Raw genomic sequence first — 8,276 nt, forward strand, 5'->3', positions numbered from 1 at the left:
GAGGAGCCGTGCACATGTGCCACTGTGTGGGAGCTACTGGGAAACAGCACGGTTTGGGAGAAAGGAGGCTGTGGAGATTTCATCTATTAAAATGCCGCTGTCTCTGCACTGTAGATACAGGTACTTTGCTGACTACATTTAGGCAGACTTATTTAAGGCAGGGAGAAGTGTGCCCCTGCCACGAAAACGTGCTGCGTCATCCCCAGCCAAATTTCAGTTTCCTATCATGAAGCACAGGGATCCCAAAGCTTCTCAAAGAAAGGAAGTGCTGTGACTATTCTGACACAAAGTCAAAAAAACCTTTTCCCTATACTCCTTTTCACAGATAATTTAGGTTTAATTACTGTAAACAATTCAACCAGAAGCAGATACTTGCTTGGAAATGCTTGCAACCCAAATGCTGAAAGTAACTAAGTAATAATTAGCTGGAAATAGTACCTTGCAAATCAAGCAACACTAGCGTAGGCTCCAGGGATAGCTGTGTCTATAGCTGCCCTGAACTGAAAATCACTAAAAGAATTATGACTGTTTTAAAGTGTGTGTGTGTACTTTGGAACAATGTGGTCTATTAGTTGCGTGAAAATGCTGAATGGAATTGAAATGGGCTCTTGTCCTTTGTTGATTGAGAGCTTTGTGACAACACAGTATTTGCCAAGAGAACAGGTGAGGACAATAAACCACAACACTTGCAGGTAATGCTTGGAAGTCAGTGCTAAAATATCTCTAACAAGGAACTCAAGATGCAGTACCATGGGTTCTCCATCCAACCTCCGCCTTGCAGGAAACACAGCATGCCTAAGAGGCAGGATCTTCATGGGATGCCCCATACATGTCCTGCTTTTTGCTGCTCCTGCAGCTCTGATGATACGCAAGAGCAGCAGGAAGCTTTATATACACATACATATGCACAAATGGATGTATATGATGATAAATATGGGTATCAGAAGGAAAAGAATGCTGCAGCTTGATCAATTTGTGATTATTTCTACTGGTTATTTAACTCCCAGAGAATGCAAAACTGCTACTCCGTTAAATTGCACTAAGGTCTGGTTTTCTTCAGGGCTGGTATTGCCTGGCAGCCTTCCCTCACAGAGGTAGGCCCCGTGGGAGGATTGTGCTCATTGTGTGTTGGAGAAGCAGCCAGTCCCACTGCTCGAGTGTGGAGACTTTTTTGTTTCTTTTGTTTTAGAATCTCTTCAGTGGGTGAGATTTTTTGATAAACCAAATGAGGAGAGAGTGCTGCATGGAGGTTGAGCTTACCTGTGACCCAGGTCACAGCGCATAGCTCAGATAGGAGCCCGGGGTACAGCTGTGTGGGTCAGTGAGCACAAGTGCATCCCTCCAGCTGCACTTCGCTCAGGAGCCTGAATACCATGAGTTCATCCATCCAACAACTCAAGCCTAAACACCATGAGTTCATCTAGCCAGCCAGTGGAGCCTAGAAGTTGTGAGTTCCTCCATCCAGACACTCAAGAAGCTTCTGGCTGACTGCATGGTAACAAGCAAAAGAAGCAAATAGCTTTTATCTGGACCTGATTCATGCAGTGTGCTCAGAAATGTCATATCCTGGGATGGCACCTGATGTGGAGGTGTTTACTGCTTTGGCCCATGCCTGGCATGCTTGTGGCTGCTCTGGGATGTGTGTGATGGGGTTGCTCCCTGTTGCCAGCTCAGCGCAGTGAGTTGAGGACACGTTTCCCAGGTGTTGGATGAACAAAAGCTACCATAAAAAAGAAGTTCTGTGATGTTGGAGGGATTATTTTCTTGGGATTGGAGAAGTACCATGGCTACCTCCACACGAGTTTTCACTTGTAGGCACCAAGTAAGCCCGATGGCAGAGAGAAGAGTGCCCATGGTGCGACCAGAGTACCGCTGTCAGGCTCCTGAATGAGGAGTGGGCTCCAAACTGTAGAGGCACGTGCCCAGGCAGCATGACAGGAGAGCAACTGGGTAATGGCCCGCTCCTCATGGTGCCCTGTCCTTGCTCTCATGGCGACAACCAGCCTGGCTTCAGAAGCAGTCATAGATTCTTTGCTGTGTGCCCTAGCTGCCTCTTCATGCTGCAAAATATGTCAAGGTTATTTTTATGCATGTGAACGTCTCAGTTTGTGCCACACTGTTGCAAAGAATTTTGAAAACAGAGCTGTAAGGCATTAGCTGTGCAGCTGCTTTAACAAAGTTTCCTGGACTTTGCCCATTTCACAAAATTTTTTGCTCAGGAAAACACTGATACTAATGGGAATTAAAAAGCTGAAGTCGGGAGAGTTTGTCTAAGTGAGGGCTCAATTGGCGAGAAAAGCCATAATTTGCAAGCAAAAATTTTGCTTGGCCACAACAGCATGGAACGATAACACATGAGCATGTGGCACCTGGAGTCCTGTCCTTGGAGAAGGGCGCAGCAGCGGCGGTCCCAGCCAGGCCTGCAGGATGACTCTGATGCTGGAATGGCATCACACAGCACATGGAGCGTGTGAGAGCGGCCGGTTCCAGCCCTGGGCTTTGGAAGTAGATTCACCATGGAAATGTTTCCGTGCTCAGGAGAGCTGGTCACAGGATTTTGGTTTGGTACGGATGAAAAGATGAGGTAAATGTTTTTGAGATGCATCTCCGGCCTTCCAGCCTGTCCTGGACTGTGACCCAGGAAAGGAGAAGCTTGGGGAATATCCTCCACAGAGCTGCCCAGGGAAGAAACCTTGAGTGCCCGGCTGGGAGCTGCTGGGGCTGCCTGCTGCTCGTTTGGGTCATGGAACAACAAATTCACCTTCAACATCTGAAACAGAGAGCGTGCTTCGAGCCGGAGTGTTCCCGTGGAAAATACTGTTGTGTGCACTGTATTGATATGTTAGGGGCTCTGTGCAAAGAGTTAAGTTATTGTATATTTTAGTTTTTTAATTGACTCCATATCTGCTGGCAGCAGAATAGACATTGATCTGTTTTTTTTCCTTTGCTTTATTTAGGAAAATACAGCACATAGTGTTTACTCTGCCTCCATACAGCATTACTTTGTAGGGTGAAAGTGAGGGCGAGACCACAGTGAAGAATTCCCTCATTGTCAATTTTAAAGGCTTCATAATAAATGGTAGGCTTTTTTGGATGGGAATCAGAAATGTTTTCATGACAGTGTTTTGCTTAACTTTTTGTATTCAGTTGGGATTTTATAAACTCCTAAATTTGCTGCTTTGATCGTTTACATCTCCTTCTGGGCACCAACTACCGGAGTACCACTGAACCTGATGTCTTTTAGGAAAGGATTTGAAAGACCAAGTTGGTGCATGCAAACTAAAATGTATCTTTAGTGGTAAGAGGCATCATTCTGCCCAGCGACAGCACCCAGATTCCATCCCAGAGGGTGAAGATGTGGGAATGGAACCATAGTTCTGCGTGGTGACAGGCAGAACTCTGCTCCCCAGAGGTTTGACTACAGCATTAAGTCCAACCTGAGGAGGAGGTGAAAATGCATGATACCCAGGATCGGCCTATTCCATGTACACCAGCAGAGGTGTCTACTGAAGGTGATTGGCATTGGGCCAGGCCCAAACCCTCAGTGCGTGGCACTCAGCCCCTCTTGAATTCCATCTCTGTGCTAGTGAAGCTGGGTTCCTCCAGGGTCCTTCCAAGAGTGTACTGCTTTCAGCAAAGGAGGAAAGTTTTGTGTTGCATGTGGTGCTAGCACAATGGTGCCAAATTGATCCATCAGTTCCCACATTCCCTTTGGTCTGAGACAACGTTGGTTTCCCAATCTCCTCACAGCTCCATGTTTGGCAGCACACATGCGGTCCCACTAAGGGTTACTCTTGTCTTCCTCTGAAAACTGTCCAGGCCCTTTGTTTGTTTTTCCTCTTGCTGTTTTGCTTTTTCATAGCGCTTTGTTCTTGGAGGTCTCGGTGCCTCTTGCAGCCTTCCCTGGGAAAAGGCCTCCCTGTGTGCTGTATTCCAGCAGCTCCCGCAGCACCGCCCGTCAGTGCGCGTTGCTCGGATCTGTCCGCTCCGCGCAGTACCGGCGCCTGGGACCTGCCTGCTGAGCAACGTCCTGCACAGGGAAAGCTTGGAGCAGAGGAGCCCCTTTGGAAGGCATTTGTATTTTCCTTGACTGTAGCAGCACAAAGCAAGAGGGTTTGATCTCTGTGATTGATGAGCAGCTGAGGTATTGATGCCTTTTTCCGTGAAGTCAGTCCTGAGTTCATGCATCTCCTAGAATGACCACTTGTTCTAATGCGTATTTCTTTCACTTCTTTTCAAATGGCAACACTTCCTTTGAAAAAGAAACCTTGTTACCCTTAATGCTATGCAAACCACCCACAGAGCCTGGTGGTACAATCCGAGCGTCGCTGAGGCCGTGTGTTTATTTTCACCAGGATCACTAACAGTTGCGGCACTATTTTGCTTGCGCTGCTGAAAGATGTCCTGGAGATCTGTTTTATCATCCCAGCGCCATAAACTGCTTTCATTCTTTCAGAACATCACGAGTGACAGGACGTGCCCTGCACAGGGGAATTTTTATTAGGCAGAACTTCACCCGGGAGGTTTATTGTGCTCCCAGTGTTACTGAACAAGGAATACTGTCACGCTCCTAATTCTCTGGCAGATTGAGCTCATCTCCCATTTAGTGCATTTAATTATTAGCCTGGGTTATGTTTGTGAAGATCGTTGTTGCAGTTTCTCCCTGTGTGCCCGGAAAGTCGGAGGTTCTGCTTAGCTGTTGTGTTTTCAGTTCCAGCTGGGTGGATTGGTGGGGGGCAAATGCCTGGTTGTCACACAGCGCACCATAGTTGGGGTTGTCTGTCCTTAAGAAGTGTTAGGGAAGAGGACGACTACTAGTAAGGCAGGGCACCACGGCTTTTGATGTTTTTGCTGTTTAGCTGTTTATGCCATTAGATAGGATTCTTTGTTTAGTGACTTTTCCTCATCCCACGAACAATGTTTTTCTCTTCTCAGTGAATGGCTATTTTCCTCTCCCTGGCATAGAAATAATATACTCAAACATACTTCAGTACAGGAAATCCTATATCCAGTGCAGGGAGGAAAGGCCTTAATCAGTAAAAATTCCATTGTGTTTATATCAATCCTGACCCTCGGCGTAGCTCGGACAAAGCTTTTCAGCCTGGGCCCCAGGCACTGGTTGGTGCTGCCGGTTCATAGCGGTGTCACTGCGAGTCCACAAGACCCATATATGCCAAATTTCTGCTCTGTTAGTTTTCCTTTATGGAGACTGACTGGCCTTCCTATGGGAGGGGCTGAGATAAGGGGCAAGTATGCAGCCAGCTCCTCTTAATTGCAGGCTTTTCCCTGCTTTGCAGAATAGGTTAATCCCCCAGTATTTCCTGAGTATGAAGGGCTTTCAGAACAGAAAAGAGGAGAATTTAGGGGAATTTGTGATCTATTTCACAATCCTTATCCCTATCTTGTAGCCCATGCTGCAGGCTAGATGCATCTTAATCCCACAACCCACTCCACACGTGATGGTCTGGTCTGGAGGGAAGCAGCCTGGTGGATCCTGGTCCTCCCTCAAAGTGGCAAAATATTTCTGTTTTGTGCCCAAAGCTCTGTGGTGGGACTCCTTACACCAGGAGGGATATTTCCAACCTGCCTGACCCACTGGTGAGAGCTTTGAATAGAGGAATGACTCTCTTTAAGAAGGAGCCTTGCACAAATAAACATTGCAGCAGCACCCTTCCTTCTGCTTTCAATGTGTTTTTTATCAGGCTTTGAATTAAACTACTATCCAATTATTTGAAGGCATGACTTTCAGGAGTCATCCAAAATATAATTAATGGCAACTCCACTCACTCTCTGGGAGTGGAAACTGAGAGTCTTGCTGCTTTATCTTAAAGACCCATCCCTGCAGAATATGCTTGGGTAGCACAAATGCACTGAGGTGCTGTGGAGCATCCCCGTGGGCCACATCTGTACCCTGAGGTGAGCCAGGGACCAGAACAAGGCACAGAACAAGTGCTGGTCACATGCTGCCTGCCATGGGGCTGTCTCATTGCTCAGCCCTTCGTGGGCAGGCTCTGGGAGGCAGCCGTGCCCCTCCTGTGCTCCGCTGTGGTCAAGGTGTTCCCATACATCTGAGCACCCTCCTCCTTTGTGTAATGTTTTCATCTCATAGGTAACAAATGGAAATAAATCATCTCACCAGCACTTTTCTGAATGCTTAATTAAAGCTGTGCATCTATGGCAGGAAATGAGAGCCAATGTTTGAACCTCTGAAATGTTTATACGTTTGATAGATAGCTTCTTCTTACCTCATCTCATGTTTGTGTATAAGATACTGTGTCGGTACATTCCCGACGCGATGCAGCTCTTAGTTGTGTGATAGATATTTAAAATAGCAAACTGGTTTTTTAATAGTCAGGGGTATCTGCTGTAATTCTTGGACCGGGAAATGGGCTGGTCGGAATCTTTTAGATGCTGATGGCAGTAGTTCAGGTACTAGTATTATTGTTATTTTTTGCCAAATAACCAAATTAACATTGAGTAGTTTGGCTTGATGTTGAAAAATTCACTTTTGGAAGTGAATTAGGTATGGGTGTTTTTTTTCCCCAGTCCTGGCACTACTTGCAAGGGCCTCAACGCTGGAAGAAATAGATTTGGATGCTCTTCAAAGAACGCTGCTGTGGTTCTGCCGTTTTTAACTTTTTACCTTGCTGTTCTTTCTCCCCACCTCTTCCCTGGGGAACTGAAGGTAAATGATTGATACTCTGTCTCTCCTGCTCACTTTCTTTTTTTAAATCTTTTTTGGCTAGACTTCTCCAATGTAGAAATATTTACCAAAAGGAAAATCGCAAGGGTGGGGGATTGGGGAGAAAAAGGGAATTGAGAAATAAAGCATAAACATTCGGCAGTCCAGGATGGTGACTTTGTTGGGGAAAGAGGCGGAATTGTTTGTAGAACCTAATGAGATTTAGGATTAGATTTCCTGTATCAGTGGGCAGCCGCTGGGGAAAAGTAAATTCACCGCACTTAATGTACTTGGCAAGAGAGGCATTTATCTTGTGTTGTTTGCATATGGCTATACCTAAGGGGTCCCAACCTTGGTAGGTGCCTGCCCCCAAAGAAATTCCAGCCTGAAAGACAAAGAAAAAGGACTGGTGGAGGCAACTGACATGGGGAGAAATGCTGCCTGTGAGGCAGTGGGACACGGAGCAGCCGTGTGAGTGCTCAGCACACGACTTCTGCACAGAAGGCAGAGGATCTGGTGACCAGGCTCCTGGGACTGCACAGTGTACGGTGCAGTTAAATGTCTCCGCTGGAAAACCCTCCTGGTTGGGGTGAAAATTCTATTTTGCACTATCTTTTCCATCAGTCCAAGGGCCAAATATTTAGTCTGGCTTATAGTTGTATGGGTCCAGTTTTATGTGCCATAAGACTGAATGCAGAATTTCAGTGCCTGGCATATGACGCTGCAGGTACACCATTAAACTTTGCATCTTTTGGTACTTGACATTGGTCAGCCCAGACAAAGTATCCAGATTCCCACAGCTTTTTTGAAAGGACCAAAGCATTCAGGCCCAGGTGGCAGGAAATCTCACCTACTTCAGTTTTCATTTGAATTTGTCATGTACCACATCCGGACTCCAGGTAGACTCAGTGCCTAAGAAATATTTTTTTCCCATCCAAACATCTTCAATGTTTATGTTTTGTGTGAGCTTTGGGTGAAAATTTTAGGCGTTGTTTCCCATTTTTGTGGTTTGTATCAACTGTCAGGTCACATAATCCTTCGGAAAGTAATTTATAGGCTATTAGCTGGGTCTGCCACAGGAGAACATGCATCCCATGCTGTGGGTATGGCACTGTTAGTCCCTCAGAGGTTCTGGAGGCTCGTGACACCTAGTCTAGCCTTGTCTCCCTCTGAAGTCCATCCAGGATGCCTCTGCCTGATGCCACCAATGGGACCCTGCCTTGAAATTTTAATTCTTCAAAACTATGTGGATGATTTTCCATCCAGGCTGTTGCATTTCAAGGCTTACTTGAGGCAGCCTGAGCACTTCTGTGCAAACCAGGTAGCTCTGAATTCCATTTCTCTTGCTGGCTGCTTGAACGATTGTAGCTAATCACCTGAGTCATTCTGACTTGTTTCTTTATACTTATACAAATACATGTATTTTTCCCCTTCCTCCTTCTAAGCCACATATCACACTCCTGCTTCTTGGCGTCAGGGAAGGTTCTGTTTTTCACATCAGCATATGAAAAAATTCTTGCAGATCAACTCTGGCAGCTGTCAGCAGCCGAAGGTGTAGGAAATTCTTCCTTTCAGGAGACCTGGCTCGATGGAA

Source organism: Gallus gallus, chromosome 10 (assembly GCF_016699485.2).
Source record: "Gallus gallus isolate bGalGal1 chromosome 10, bGalGal1.mat.broiler.GRCg7b, whole genome shotgun sequence".
In the NCBI taxonomy this organism is placed as follows: domain Eukaryota; kingdom Metazoa; phylum Chordata; class Aves; order Galliformes; family Phasianidae; genus Gallus; species Gallus gallus.